Source organism: Thermobia domestica, chromosome 7, assembly GCF_964235325.1.
Source record: "Thermobia domestica chromosome 7, izTheDome1.hap1.1, whole genome shotgun sequence".
Taxonomy (NCBI): domain Eukaryota; kingdom Metazoa; phylum Arthropoda; class Insecta; order Zygentoma; family Lepismatidae; genus Thermobia; species Thermobia domestica.
In genome coordinates this window covers 119,009,031-119,026,265 of record NC_137460.1, presented here as the reverse complement: position 1 = coordinate 119,026,265, position 17,235 = coordinate 119,009,031, and positions in this window count along the sequence as shown.

The window sequence follows — 17,235 nt, the reverse complement described above, 5'->3', positions numbered from 1 at the left end:
ATACATACTTCATAACATTTTGGTTGCATATCGGAGAAGGATATACTGTTAATAGAGAAAAACAACCTAATTAAATTCACAAAATATCGACAACGAAATGACCTATGTATCTGTACAAAATCTCAGAGCTCTGCCCATTATGGAAGTAGGTGCAGTTAAAATTTGAAGATTGAAATATGTTGAATACACACACAGGAAAACAAAATATCCTAATTAATTTTACAGTTAAAACAATAAGCCTGAGTGTAATTTTACGATGTGACAGTAATTTTGTATTCGCAGTCATACCTTCATTCTACAATTTCAAGTTTTCATTATTTGGACCAGAGTTTAGCATCAGAGCGATATGAGACGTATACCTACACTTAACGTGAGATCATAACAACATGAGGTCCCATCCCAAGTGGAATTCCCGTCTTCCTTGCCGGGAGCACGTACACTTGTCACATAGCAACAAGGGAGCTGTCTAGATACATATGTAGCTATGTAAGTGTGTGATATTAAACTTATAACATATCAATCGAACATGAACATAGTAAAAGTACTGTAATTTTAAGTAGTAATACACCGAAAAGAAATGCGATGTTTATCGATAAAATACGCGTTATCATACACTAGCATTGATTACTCTCTTGGTTGGGTTAAAATGAAAAGTTAAATACAAAACTCCGTATCTCATGCATTTCGTTCTCGTGAAATATTCTCTTTTCGCTTTTAGTGGCATCGATTTAAACGGCATCGGAGATATCACTGTTCATCTCAGTGACCTCGAAAACTATAGATTCGACACTAGTATCGGTCGTTTTCAATCATTTATACTTAGGTAAATGTACCTCTAACTTCTTCCTCTCCCATGTTGCACCCTCAAAGTGATATGACAAAATCATCTCAGGTCTGAACCTCATGTATGATGAAAATTTCTTCGATATCGGTTAGGTGGTTGAAAAGTGATGAAGTCAGAAAGACAATTACTTACATTATATATATAGTATATCCATCTTCCCTCTCCTCTGAGTTGCAATGTCAAAGTAAAATAATAATATTCATCCCAGGCCCGAATCTCATCAATGCTAAAAAGTTGATGGAGATCGGTTGGGTGACTCAATATTTTATTTTTATTTATTTTTACATATGCACCCCCACTCCCCTCCCTTAAGTTCTATCGTCAAAGTAATATGATAAAAACCACCCCAGGACCGAACCTCACCTATTTTGAAAATTTGATCGAGATTGCTTGGGTGGTCCAAGAGTAATGAAGTTACAAACGAAGTCACATTAATTTTCTTTACATATACCTCCCTCGACTGCTCCCCTAAGTTACACCATCAAGGTAAAATAATAAAAATTATACCTGGCCCAATCATCATCTATGTGGAAAATTTAATAGAGATCGGTTGAGTGTTATAAGAGATATATTTTATTGAGTCATATATATATATAATCCTCATCCCCTCCTTCGCCATAAGGCTCTACCGTCAAACAGAAAATAATAATAAAAAAACTTTGCAGTCCTCAATCTCATCTATGTTGAAAATTTCATTGACATCGGTTTGGTGGTTCAAGAGTATGAAGTTACAACCCTACTCACTTTTATTTTGATTTAAATTAGTTTTCGTATATTCCCCTTCTCCTCTTCCCCTTCGTTGTTCGTCAAAGTGAAATGGTAAAATCCATTCCAGTCCCGAACATTACCAATGTTGAAAATTTGGTCGAGATCAGTCTGGTGGTTCAAGAGTAATGTTGTTTTATTTTTTCTATCTCCCCAACTCCCCCTCCCCTACGTTATACCGTAGAAGTGAATCGCTAAAGCCACTCCCAGATCAGAACCGCATATACTCCAAAAATATTGTCGAGATCTTTCGGGCGGTTCAAGAGATTAAGTGTCACAAACATAATCACATTCAATTTTATAATATTGATTAATTCTAATAGATTCTGATACAACGATACTCCAATATAATTTTATGGAGTATTGTCTTCCGAAACTCCTTAGTCGTTCAAAAAAGACTTTATGCATTTACCTGGTCTCTTTGTGTCAAAATGAATTAAACCATTCAAGTTTAACGTCCCACAATTACGCCTATTGTTCTAATCGAGGTTATGATTAACCCATTAGTGCTCAGCAACATTTTGAAAACATTGGTGTAATAAGTCAATATGTGTTTAATGGAGTCTAAATATACTAAACTAATGGTTGGTTTTATTCAAATTAAACCACCTGCGACACAATGCTGGACTAAATGAGTAGATGTTCACTGTCAACAAATGTTGGCAAAAATACGATTATGTGCGGATAAGTCATCCTCAACCAATTCAGATACCTGGAAATATATCGTTCAAGCGATGGCGGCCCAGTGAGGATGGGCACTGTTTTGCTGCATCAAGGTGTCAGGTTGCAAGTGTATGAGCTATGGAAATGCAAACCGTTCCAATATGTCCAGATAAACAGTCGCAGTGATAGACACCTCTGCAAAGAAAAATAGTCCCACACGCGGTCATGAAGCAGACTGCACCACACGTTTACTTTTGGATGATTTCGTGACTGGCGTGGGGGTTTCTCTGAGCCTCGTATCGTGTCAGTTTACTATAATGGACACATAAAAGCACGCGTTGTCCGAGAACATCACCTTTGTCAGAAAATCTGGGTCCTCGTCAATGCGATTGAAAACCTTAATAGCAAATGCTTTGCGCTTTGGCCTGTCATAAGGCTAAAGCGCATGTAGCAACTGCAACTTGTTCGCCTCCGGAGAAATATCTGTCGGACCCGTTCCATAATTCTAGTTTTCTTGAACTTCTTGTTAAACTGCCGGATGGTTGAGCGTGAGAGGAGTGAGGGTCTGTAAAGCGTCCGGAAGTTCTGTTGGACTTAGGTAGCAGCCCTGGACGAAATCCATAATTCCACACAGTCTGTTATCTCCTTAAGGGTGACCATTTCCGTCAATTCTTCACCTGTAAAGATAAAGAAAGAAATTAGAGAAGAAAGATTTGTTGGAAATGTTTGTATAGTGTGTGTTAACATTATGCCGAAAGCCGCACGTTCCTATCTATCTCCATTTCTGACTTATACGGAATCAAAATTGAAAAGGAAATTTTTAATACTATGTACTATTTAGTAAAGATTATTTAGTCTCGTATTTTATTAACTATAATTCTGAATATATTGACTTTTAACACAAGCTACACAACATAAGAAATTTAGCCCAGAACTTTGAATAATGAACATATATCTCGAAGGAATTTTTATCTACACATTTGTGCCCATTGCCAACAAATGTGGGCAATGGAAAATAAGCGAGTGCTACAAAATCACTATTTATACGAAATATTTTCTATTTATGTAAAAATGAAGAATCATTCGGTTACAATTTAAAAATCATTTTAAATAAGTTCAATAGAAATTTAAGGAGACAATATATCCACTTACCATTCGCAACTAAGTTCTTTGCTCTTTAACTTTGGCATGTACTAATAAGTTGAGTTGAGTTGATTTTGAGTTTAACGTCCCGTTCAGCAGCGAGGCTATATGAGACGTGGACCTACTGATTAACGTGGAATCCGAACCACATGAGCTCCCGCCGGGAATTGAACCCGGGTCTCCATGTACTAATAAGCAAACAAATGAAACTCACGGCACAAAAGCAACATATTAGAATGAATGTGACCAGGTCCTTGCTGTGTAATGTAAAAATACTTATTTTAGTAACTTCATATTTACTTTAGGACATGAATAACAACCAACAACAAATGGCAATGAGCTCTAATGGGTTAAGGCAAGTGAATGATGGAAGATGGATGATTGAAGAATTGGTAGAATTATAATATGCATGGAAGCGGGAGTAAGCCGAGATAAGCCAAGGGCACGATATTGTCCACTACAAACTTACTTCACCGGGGATCAAACCACGAACTCTACACAGAAAAAACACGAGCTCTATCACTGAGCCACCGTGCTTCCCTTGTCTATTTGTGGTCCGTCCGTTGGTGCCTGACTATTCTTGAGTTAAAAGAATCTTAAGGACTATTTGGTACATCACCGTCAATTTTAATCAGAATGTACAAAACTAGAGACTAGTAATCTAATTCATTAATAGACTGGTATTCGCAACAGAAGCTGTAGAAATAAACCATTTATGCTCTTAACATTGACAGTTACAGAACAAGGCCAGTATATAGTGAGAAATGGTTTTCTGGAAATATTGATTAATCGTCCGAAGAATACACTTCATCTTGATACTTAATCTTCTTCTAAGCGCAAAGGTGATAGAAATGCACAACAATCTCCGGTTTCGCATTTGTTTTGCATAGAGCAAAAGCAATAAAAGATAATTATAAGAATTTCTTCTGAAAATATTTAGTGTTCGCGGAATATTCCCATATTCCCTCTTAATCTTCTATTCAAAGATTCCAATGTCAACGATGATAACTAAGAATAAAACCGTTAGTAGATACTGAGAACCGAATATACGCAATTCTCTAAGCGTCCCAAGAATATAAATCATCTCCAATCTAATCTGTCTCTATTAAAACCAAAATGGTAGAAAATCTACAACCACTTCCGGTTTTATATTAATTCAGGAGACTTCACACCGCACTAATCAAATTCCTTCACGTGGTGTACACGCTACTTGTTAATAGGACCTAATGGACATTTATAGAGCTCTCGCTTTTGTTTGCAGCTTGTACTTTGCCTTTGGTTTACTCGTGCCCTCGTTGATGCTTCTGTAAAGCTCAATTGGCTACTCTGCAAGAACGTTATTAATTATATCAGTGTTCATTAGGGAATTGTGCCAGTCAAGTTTCCCCTATCCATACCACACATAGAGGCGAGGGGAAAGTAAAAACATTTGCATTGAGCTGTGGTTCCATTGTCTGACAAGACAGTTGCCGCATTGTATTTCCTGGAGAAAATTGGCTTGCGGAGTTGACAGGCGGAAACAAGACTGGAACGAGATTGAAGCCTCCGTGGGGAGTATATTCTACATACGGAAACACGTCTCTGCTTGTGATTCATGGTTTCGCCTGGAAATGCCTTTTGCGCTGTTGCAGATAACAGTTTAACACAGCTTAACCTAAACAATAGTTTCATCTATAGATCCTGGTAGCATATATTATTAAGAAAGTTTGAACGGTCACCAGCAAAGGCTAGTGTACAGATAGCATCCATGTCACTTTGTTATTTATATACAATTGTTTTAATAAATTGGAATAACGCAACACAACACAGACAAAACGGCAAGGCAAACAGAGTTAAACTTGATTGATTTGCTTCAAACTTATTGATAAAAGAACTCGTAGAACGTGTATACCAAGTTTGCTGTATGCTAATTGAAATATGTATATGTGATTTTGCTACATAAACACTTGCTATTGAATTAATGTACGAAAGCGATTAGGGCTTTTGTTAGTCCAGTATTCGTGTACCGTAGTCAATCATCTTCACTATAGTTTTTGTTTATTGTTTAACTATTTTCTTTACTCTCGAAGGCTGATAGGAGGGAAAAGTTACGATAATTGTAAGAAGGAAAATAAATTCGAGGTATCAACAGATTACAAATTTCATTGCCTATTATACTTTAAGAGAGATTTTTGGATATATGTCTGTCTGTTCTTTGGTTCGTCCAGATGCAAATATACTCATTTGAAGATTATTTCGTTCAATATACGAGGTGTGTTGGACAAGTAGTTAGACTGATTTTGTACTATGTTTTTATGTTTTTGACACAACAATGTTATCCCCTTCAAAGTAGTTCCCTTGGGCAGCTAAACATCGATGGAGTCGTTATTCCCACTCTTGGTAGCAGCACTGGAAGTCATCAACCGGTATGGCTTTTAACTAGTAGGTCACAGTCCTTTGAATGTTCTCCAGAGTTCCAAAATGACGTCCTTTTAGGACATGTTTCAATTTTGGGAAAAGGAAATAGTCACAAGGAATCACATCAGGTGAATAGGGGGTTGAGGAACAACAATAATACGTTTTGAGGTCAAAAATTCAGTGATGAAAGTGACTGTCTGGTCTCACAAGAGTCACTCTTTTCCTGAGCCTTTCAAGGAAGCTTTTATAAAACATCTGGTTCACAGCTTGTCCTGGTGGAACAAATTTTTTGTGCACTATACCCTTACCGTAAAAAAAAGCAAATCACTATCGCATTAATCTTTGATTTGCTCATTCGACATTTCTTCGGCCGAGGAGATGACGGAGTGTGCCACTCTTCGCTTAGCCGCTTTGTTTTAGGATCGTACTCAAATATCCAGGATTCATCACCTGTGGTCACACAATTGAAGAATTCTTGGGCCTTGGCAATCCTCTCAAGAAGATCAATGCACACGTTTTTTCGATTGTCCTTCTGTTCAGTTGTGAGGTTTGTCGGCACCATTTTCGCACAAATCTTTCTCATGTTCAAATCTGTCAAAATTTGATGTAAGGTGAAAGTGTTTAAATTCAACTGTACACCCTTCACCCCTATTGTTAAACAATTGTCTGATCTCAAGAGAACCTCACACGTTCAACGTTTTCGTCAGTTTTTGAAGTTAATGGTCCCCCTGAGCGAGGTTCATCTTCAACGTGTTCTCAGACTTCCAAAAATGATTTGTGCCAGCGGAAAACTTCTGTTCTTGATATGTAATGTTACCCATAGGCCTGTTTCAACTTTTCAAAAGTCATACTCGCGGATTCACCAGGTACACCAAGTATAACACAAAACTTTATTGCGCAATGTTGCTTTAAATTCCTATGCTTCATTTCTGTAACACAACAAAAGCACTTCACTGATGGCGCTGTCAAAAATAATATGTTAGCAGTACGGAGCTGTAACTCGAACTGAGGAAGTGAAGGGGCTAAACAAACCGATCTAGCACAGGCCAGTAGACACAACGTTGCCAGATCGCCCACAGTGTTGTCAGTCTCATTACTTTTCTCACACACCTTGTATCTGCACTAAATTCTTAACGTAAGCTTTCTATGATATTCTCTAAAGGAGAGTAAAAATACACATTCAATATCTGACACTTTGGCAGGTAGTCTATACCTGTAAGTACTAATCTATCCTTATACCAGAGGAATATTACAGATACTCGCCCAGCTGACTTCTTTTCATTGAACTTCTTGGAGCGAGGGGAGTCTGAGCGCGTTTACTATTCATGCCAAAAATTGGTTTCCGTTGTGGTAAAATAGAAAATGTCTTACATTGATACCCTCATTATTTCATGCTTTTGATCTGCTGGCAAACATTTGGGAACTTATTTTCTCAAGAGCTTGCGAATATCAAAATCATTATGAATTACATTACCGATGTGTTTCCGAGAAATTCCCACAATCTCTGCCACTCATTTTGTTGAGATTCTCCGATTTTCAAAAATAATGACATGAATTTCATCCACGATTACGCGAAGAGTAACTGTTTTGGATCTCCCTACACGTGGAGCAGAAATCGCCATTTTCGAACTGTAATACCTACTTCTTAAACACTGCATATAACAGAGAAGGGTCCCGTTTTGTTTTACTGATTTCTTCATCAATTTACTTCAAAGACTTTCCCTGCTATAATAAAGAATTGATGACAACTCTGATCTCAATGTTCGTGAAACTCACTGGTAGGGCACATACGATCACTTCAATGAACTTAAAACTCAATCAGAGCTTTCATATTAATATGAAAATTTGTATTTGTACATATAGAGATAACTTCTTTAAAACTGTACACTTTAATAATTTTACCTACATTCATTCTTGGTTGGGCTACAAATTTTAAGAAGTCCCTCATAAATAAACATTTCATTAATAACCTTACAAATGTGATATAAGCCATTGTCCATGCAAACGTCCATGAGATATAGTATATTCTTGGAAGTGAGTTTTCTAAGGATGAAGATTCGAGAACACCTATTTTACATATTTTACATATAAAGAAATATGTTTATATATCATAAGCAGGGGATTTAGGATTTAGATTTCTGGGCTTTCAGCATGTATGGCCATTTAGCCCGTCACGTATGAGGGATGATGCCTATTGGTGAGCACACTATCCGGGGAAAGGGAAAGAAGAAAAAAATAGGAAAGGAAGGAAGCGGCCTGGGACCTATAAGTTAGGTACCACCCTGGCATTACCTGATTTGAATAAGGAAAACCCAAGAAAACCTCATTCAGGATGGCTGGCCTGAAAAAGGTTTTCAGACTTTTTTCGACCGATTGCCCCTACCGGTAATCGAATCCGGGACCGCTCGCACCAAAAGCGAGAGCGTTATTGACTTAAATCACAAACAGTACAAGCAAGATGGGAAAATGTTAGATGGCGTATCAAATAGAGTATGAGTATTCAGAACTAAATGGTGCTCTATATGAAAACGTTGTACTACAAAAGTTGGTTCGTTACAGCATGATTCTTTCAATGATGTATTACATGACATACTTTACCGTTTAAAATTTTCCGTTGAATCTTTGATGCCCCATCACAGGAGGCCCATTGAGCAAGCAAAGCAAACTATTCGGTTTGCCCTCAGTAGCGAATCGAGGAGGGAAAGCGAGGGGCGCGCGTACCGCTGACTCAAAGATATAACTATTTTTTGTGTTATTTCAACGAGACAAAATGACATTTTCGTAGTCTATATAGTACTCTTAACCTATTCTCAGTACAATCTAGCTAATATTCCAAAGTGTTACAGCCGATAATGAAATGAGATGACTCAAGTATTTCTTTTTTATTAATATATTAGACTTTCTCAGCCTCTCGTTAATTCAAATTAACTTTCAGTTCCAGGTGTTACAGCTGGTAATATTTTGCGCCACCTCTAAACCTTCCATACTTTCCAGCATGAAGATATATAAATCTTTCCTGACTAACAAGGGGATAGCAGACTTTGGTAAATTAACTTCGGGGCCACCTTTCGCGAGCTAGTAGTCCACAATTAAAGTGTTAATATTACAAACTGGGAGAGCGCAAAGTCAAAAATAACGGAGAAAAAGCGTCTTAAAGTTTCCGAGTCGCCACATAGATGATACAACGCGTAAAGTTATCTAATGACAGCATGGTAGATTAAGGAACATTTGCGACTCACGTACAAAGTATCCCGGATTTGATTCCTGCTACACTCGGCATTTTTGCTTATTTGCTTTAACCAATAAACTACAAGTAAAGCTTTGCTTTGTAACTACAAGCAAAATATTAATTCACCATATTTATAATGGATAAAACAAGAGAAATGTTCAAATAACTTGTAAAATCTTTTAATGTTCCATGTTAAGTACCAACACAATATAACGTATTCTATATATATATATTGATGCCAGTAGTTACATTATGGCTACCACATTCCTGTAAAAAATGTTCTTGACGCTTGGTGTCTATATCTGTTATTGTATTGTTAGTGAATATCATTTTGTGAGGACAGCCCACGTACACTCATGTCCAAAATTAGGTCACATGTCTATAAATATGTTGCTGTAAGGATATAATTTGATAACGGATTCGCTCGGTATTTCTTCTAATGTTAGTATGCGTATAATCGGTAAAGACATGCATGTGACAAATTTCATGTCAAAAGAGGAGTAAGTAAGAACAATGAAACGAAACTAAAACGTTCTTGTCCATTATCAACATTTTGTTTTATTCATTCTAATTTTCGTATCTATAATTCTTTTCTATGAGATTTACCACAAATATAAATTTCCCGATTGTACACATAGTATCAGTATTAGAAGTACCCTGCAAAACCACTAGAAAATTATATATTCTTAGTAGAAGACAGTTATAGATATGCGACAATTATTTTGGACATGAGTTTACGTTCCAGTGCATTTCCATTTACTTGCAATTCTGGATTTCGTTTGTAATACTACCTTTGTGTACTATACGCTGAAAAGCTGAACATCGTGAACTCAAAAGAGGCTATTGAACTTTAATCTTGTCACTGGGAATGCCGTTGAATTGAATTATCATTTTCAACGTGTTCAGAACCTTCTGAGGATGACACCTACAGTTTTTGTTAAATTGGGTTCGCTTCATTGCAATCAAATATACCTCACAATAGACTTCATACTGCGCACCGACGCACAGTGGGCCAGAATCAGAATCTGACTGGAAAAAAAGTAGTTTTGGCAACTACGTCTAATCTACATTCGAACAGCACAGTTGTGTTAAGTAATAAATAAGGTTTCTTGCTGCGTATCAGTAAACACGGATAACAGCATATAGTGGCGGCAGCAGCACTTCAAAATTGATAGTTCATTATCTGAATTGGGGTAGTATGAACGTAAGGTTTGCGGTTTAATTGCGCATGTGAAAAGGCAAGGAACGATCGCAAAATAAGCTATGAGTAAAGGTATGTATATGTACTTTGTATATGACTAAAGTTTTGATTGATTGGTTTATTGCTGTTCTGTAGAAGCATTTCTGGAGAGTCGAAGTATTCACGTATTGAAGAACTGCTATTGGAAATTGAAATTGAGATTTAAAAATGTACGTTCATGTCTGTATTGAGATCTTTCGTCATGGTGTAGTTTGATATATGTATTTCGAAATACAGTTGTGATCTACTGATCGTTCTTGCCCGATTTTTATATTTAACGTCTTTTCAAAGTTAGGTGTAGCGAACCGGATACGCTGTTCGTGACGTGAAGAACCTGTACGAGGTATTGCGTTCTAAACCATCAAACGAAGCACTTTATAATTATGATACGAACAGTTATGGAGTGTAAATTCTTTCTGTGGATGTTCTTCGCAGTGTGAGAGTGACTTTAAGTGCCTTCAAAGTGATTTCGAGAAGCGTTGGAAGCTGTGTAATAGAATGACTGATAATTTTTATCCAAATATAATGATTGGTTGGAATTACATATTAAGTTCTCTGATAAAGTATTTACTGGTTTAAAAACGATCTCTTGAAGCCAAGAGCATTGGCCTTTGACAAGCAAATCAGGCAGACCTAGTAAACTCTTCGAAGATCCGGAAACAAAGTCGAAGAAAAAACTTGTACAACCACTCGTTACAAAGCATTTTGAGTAAGAGCTGGTGTTGGCTACCCAATGTTCATTGAGAGCTGCTGGAAAAAGAGATGCCGCGGTTGTATTAGGAGAAATCACTCAAACGACACCTAAGGGAGCAACGAAAATCAAAAAGGCTTATCATTCGCCAAAATTCTCTCAAACACTTATTCTCCGGATGAAGTCGTGGCACTTATTATAGATAACAACTTAACAAAAAGACAGTATGCACATTTGAGACTAGGTGCAAAGGCAAAACATTGTGGCATATATCCGTCGTATAAAGTGGTGTGGGAAGCAAAATTGAAGTGTTATCCCAGAGAAAAGAATATTATAGTAACTGACACGTCAGTCGAAGATAATTTACAAGCAATAGCAAATCAAACAATTGAGCGCATTGTGACATGAAGATTATATTAAACAGTGCATCAAAGATGGAGACATAATGATATTAGTGTGTGAGTGGGGTTGCGATGGAAGCAGTTGTCATAATGTATATAAGCAGACAGTTCAAAGCGAAGATAAATTGAACTAGTGGCTCAGATATTTTTGCTATCTCCTTCGTTCCCTTACAGTTGTATTCAACATCAGATGGGGAGGTTGACAAAGCAATTTTGTGGCAAAATCCCAAAAAATCGTCACCTAGATTTTGTCGACCCATTAAATTATTTTACCAGAAAAGAGAACTGAACTGTCGAGAAAAGAGGTATGTTCAATGGAAACGCAAATACGTAATTTAAAGCCTACTAATGTGCCAATTCAAGAGAAGGAAGTAAATGATATCCCTAAACTTGTGTTCACAATGGTGAATGGGAAGATGTGAAACCCTGTTAAAGAAACTTGCTTCTCAAACATACTCCTTGAAGGCACTTAAAGTCACTCTCACACTGCGAAGAACATCCACAGAAAGAATTTACATTCCATAACTGTTCGTATCATAATTATAAAGTGCTTCGTTTGATGGTTTAGAACGCAATACCTCGTACAGGTTCTTCACGTCACGAAGAGTGTATCCGGCTCGCTACACCTAACTTTGAAAAGACGATAAATATAAAAATCGGGCAAGAACGGGCAGTAGATCACAACTGTATTTCGAAATACATATATCAAACTACACCATGACGAAAGATCTCAATACAGACATGAACGTACATTTTTAAATCTCAATTTCAATTTCCAATAGCAGTTCTTCAATACGTGAATACTTCGACTCTCCAGAAATGCTTCTACAGAACAGCAACGTAAACTAATCAATCAAAACTTTAGTCAAATACAAAGTACATATACATACCTTTACTCATAGCTTATTTTGCGATCGTTCCTTGCCTTTTCATATGCGCAATTAAACCGCAAACCTTACGTTCATACTACCCCAATTCAGCGCGCTATAAAACAGATAATGAACTATCAATTTTGAAGTGCTGCTGCCACCACTATATGCTGTTATCCGTGTTTACTGATACGCAGCAAGAAACCTTATTTATTACTTAACACAACTGTGCTGTTCGAATGTAGATTAGACGTAGTTGCCAAAACTACTTTTATCCAGTCAGATTCTTTTTCTGGCCCGCTGTGCAACGGAGAGCACTCGGCCCACTAGACCACGTGGTGATCTCTGCTGTCCTTCGTCATACCTATTCTATCAATGTATAATACAAGTTACAAGAATGTAACTACTCATTCATTTTAGGAATAGTAATCATTCTGTCGATCATTACTAATGAAGAGGACAAGGAAGAACAAGTTTTCAAAACAATTTGATACCTTACTTTAATGAATAGTCATGACAACAGATAGATCAACAGATTATGAAATAATATTGTACGTGAAGGTACAGTGGATTCATTTATTGGTTAAATACGAAAACAAAAAAGTTGACTAGAGCGAGCATTGAACTCCTGATCACTTGTACGTGACTCGTGGATGTTTTTCACTCTGCCACGCCGTCACTTGGTACCTTTACGCGTCGAGTCATATACTATGTGGTGTGTCGGAAATTTAGGACTCTTTTTCTAGGCGATTTCTGGCTATTCCGCTATATCTGTTTGTAATATTAACAATTTAAATATGCACTACAACCTCGCGAAAGATGGCCCCAAAATTAGTTTAGCAAAGTCTGCTTTCTTCTTGTAAGGGGCGGATATAGAAAGGGGCATGCGTGACAATCAAACAAATTAAAGCCTTTCTATGTTATATCCACAGGCGATAAAAGTACTTTTCTTGTCAGAAAGCAAAGATCTACTCGCGGTCTATTGTTGTTTCAAACTATCTAAGTGTTATTATAACTAACTATATATCTTAGTGTTTCAGTAGGTTAATACTTCATAACCCTTCAAATCTTCCATTCTTTTGCGTATCAAGGATGAAATATTAAATCCAATCTAAGCAATAGTTCCAGAAAGGATTGCAATTATGCTGGAACTGTTCTGGAAGTATAATTTAATCCTGTTTTGTAATATTTAACCTTGTAGAAGCTTTTGTTTTAGCGGACTTACATCCGACTTAAACTACTCGGTGACCACACCATTCCGTTTATTGTAAACAAAAAAAAAAAAAAAAAAAATACGAGAAACATACTGAAAGTCGTGACCAACATACTTTCACAACCGTAATCTTTAGTTGTAGTTCAAATCAAGTATATTATCACAATCTACAGAAATTTCTTTGTTTCTTTCCAGACGTTGACGCTGTTTGCTGCTAGCACGTGACCACAGGCACGATTTTTAAAACGACGGGCAGCAATGTTTCGTTCCGACTTCGTGCTGTGATTGAATTCCTTGTTAAAGAGCATAAATCTGCTTCTGAAATTCACCTCAGACTGCAGCTTGCCCATGGAGATGTGTGTATGGCTGCCAGCAGTGTTAGGAGTTGCGTGAAACATTTCAAGGATGGAAACACGAGTATCGCTCGGGCACCCTCGAACTGTCTCCACGAAACGCAACAACGTAAGGGTTGATGAGCAGATTAGGAGAGATAAGCGTATCACTGTGAATGAATCGCTGCAAAACTTCATGTTGGACATTTTGCAGTGTAAGAAATGATTCAAAGCTTAGGATGTTGGAAGGTTTGTTCCCGTTGGGTCCCACTTTTATTAACTGAGGACCACAAACGTTAAAGAATCGTCATTGGCCAAACCCTTCCTCAGAGATTTATACATGAAAGTGATGGATTTTTGACGAGTATTATAGCTGAAGATGAATGCTGGTTCTATCATTATGAACCGGAAACAAAACGACAGAGTTTGGAATGTCACCCCTGAATACGCCAACGAAGAAGAAAGCGAAGACAGTGCAATCGGTATTAAAGTTATGGGGAGCGTCTTCTTGGAGTATATGGTTGCATTCTGGTTGACTTTCTTGAACCTCGAAAAACCATAAATTTTGCCCACTACATCGGGCCAGTTTTGAAGCTCCGTCGTGCCTTGCATGATAAAGATCTTGGAAAGATTATACTTCAACACGATAATGCGCATTCGCATACTCCCCGTGCCAGTACGGAGCAGATCAAAAGATTTGGGTGGAAAACATTCCACATCTACCCTATATCCCCAACATGACAACGTTGGACTACCACCTTTTTGGTTTTGTGAAGGAACAGATGCGAGGGTTTCGCTACGAGACACTGGAGAAAATGCGGCAAGAAGTGTGTTAGTGTCTACGAGCCGCTGAATTGAAATCCTATCGCAAGGTACTTTTGAACTTGCAGAACGATGGAGAAAATATGTGCAAAAAATCAAAGACTATGTAGAAAAGTGAAAGGAAGGTCTGTAGATTGAGATGATATATTTGGTTTCACTTACAAGTAAAGATTACGGTTGTTGAAGAAATGTTGCTCACGAAGTATATGCCTCTCGTATTAACGTGTAAGAGTTTGCCAAATATCCACTTTGTTCATCACACACTATCTAGAGCGTGGCTTGTGGTATAATGAATCCCGATCACCTATAACCGTGCAGCGGAACTTCAGGGTACTTTACAATCAGCAGCCACGACAATCAAATACTGTCATTACATGACACAATCGATTTAATGTTACCGGTTGTGTAGCACAGGGAATGGCTAGGTAGTAACAGGTCATCTTCAGTTTCTGAAGAGACAGACGAACAAGCGAGACAGGCGTTTCTGCGTAGTCAACGTAATCAGTAGGCATGCCAGTATATAATTGAGCGTTTCTAGATCTACAGTATGGAAGGTAGTGTGTAAGAGACTGAAGTTCTCATAATACAGACTGCAAGCTTTGACTAACCTAATAAAGAAGTTCAAACTAATTTTTGTGAAGATACGTTGCACAGGTACGAAACCTACGATACTTTTTTGTGAATATAATTGTGTTCACTAGAGAGGCCACATTCCATACCAGCATCAAGGTTCATACACAGAATGTTCGGATATGGGGTGAGGAAAATCGTCATGAGATGGTAAAACATGCATAGGACTTACCGAAGGTAAGTGTGTTTTGTACCGTAAGAGTGAACAAACTGTGAGTCACTTTCTTTTTCCTTGAACTCACAATCATAGGCGTCTCGTACCTGGATTTATTAGAGAATTATCTAATGCCACAATTGCGTGAAGATACAGGTGCTGAATTCATCTTACAACAAGATAGAACTCCTCGGCATATTAATTGTGAAATTACCGCCTACCTAACTCGTTAAGTACCTACTTGGATAGGTCGTGCTTGAACGATTCCGTTGCCTGCTTGTTTGCCTAATTTGACCCACCGATTTTTCTATCTACGTAGATTAAAGAACGCGTTTTTCCCCTCTTTCAATCGACGTCGACGGACTGCGGATCCTGATAAAGCAGGCAGGTGCGATCATCAAGGCGGAAATGCTTCAAACAATTTGGCAGGAAAATGAATACCTTTGGGACATTTGAGATGAAGGAACATTAGTGGAGGAAACTTGAAGATGACTGTGCTCATGAACTTGTAAAACATTATTACACATATATTTTCTTCACAATCTACGCTTAATTTTGTGTAACTTGTGTATCGATATTCTGGTACATATATTGTATAGTGTTGTGTTTGTTTGTCTGTTTCTTTGTTTGTTTGTTTGTTTGTGTGTGTGTGTGTGTGTGGATAATCTCTATTCCCAGAACTGTGCACCCGCCACCAAGAAAGTTTTCTATCTTCCCCTTGTATGCCCATTTCATATCTCATGTTTTGATCATTCTTTTGTCATCCTTTTCTTGTGTGTGTGTGTGTTACTAACAGGAATGAATACTAACGTAATTTAGTTACCGTAAGTACCTCTACAGAGTTGCTTTTAAAAAATCTCTTCATTACAGTTAATGTCATCTCCGAAAACGGCGTCAATCAGTGGCATATTTTAGGGCGTGCTTCCTGGCTGAAGCTCCCCGAAATTTTATTTGCTATTTCCCGGCTTGCGGAAGTTTAGTGGATAAGAAAGGTATACATGGCCTATCATGTGTTCACAGTGCTGGCAGATACTCTCGACACTCCACTGTTAACGATCTCATTATGAGAGCCCTCATCTCCTCGGGAACGCCTTCCGTGAGAGAGCCAATGGGGTGTAGTCGCTCTGATGGCAAGAGACCTGACGGAATGTCTTTGGTGCCTTTAAAACGAGGGAAGGCTTTAATATGGGATTTTACTCGTACCGATACCCTAGCCCCCTCTAATCTTCCTTCATCTTCCACAAAAGCTGGGACGGTTGCAACTCGCAGGGAATGTGAAAAGAGACGAAAATATAACAGCCTCTTGGACAAATACCACTTCGTCATCATAGCCATCGAAACTTGTGGGTCCTGGGGTCAGGAAGGTCTAAACTTCATTAAGGAAGTTGGACACCGCATACCTAGTAACACAGGAGACACCCGAGCTTCATCCTATCTTATACAAAGAATAAGTATGGCTGTGCAAAGAGGGAACGTAGCAGCGATGCTAGGAACTCTCCCTCCAGGAAAAGCTTTGGACGAAATTTTCCTTTTGTAATCACTTTCCTCTCATTTATGATATTAGTCTTAGAAAGTAACTTGTTAGAAGAAAAAGAAAAAATAATATAAAATAGTTGTTGTTGATTAAAAGATGAAGATGAATGAAATTTAATTTTGTAACGACTAACGATAGAATTTATAGACAAACGTCGTTAAAGTGAATACATGTTACTAACTAGTAATTCTCAGGATTTATTGTATATTCATGTCAAAAGTAAATTTCCAGATTAGTGTTTAGTGTATTGTGATATGTATAATGAAATGTTAGAGAATAGAGATAATGGTGTTCAACAATTTTAAAGT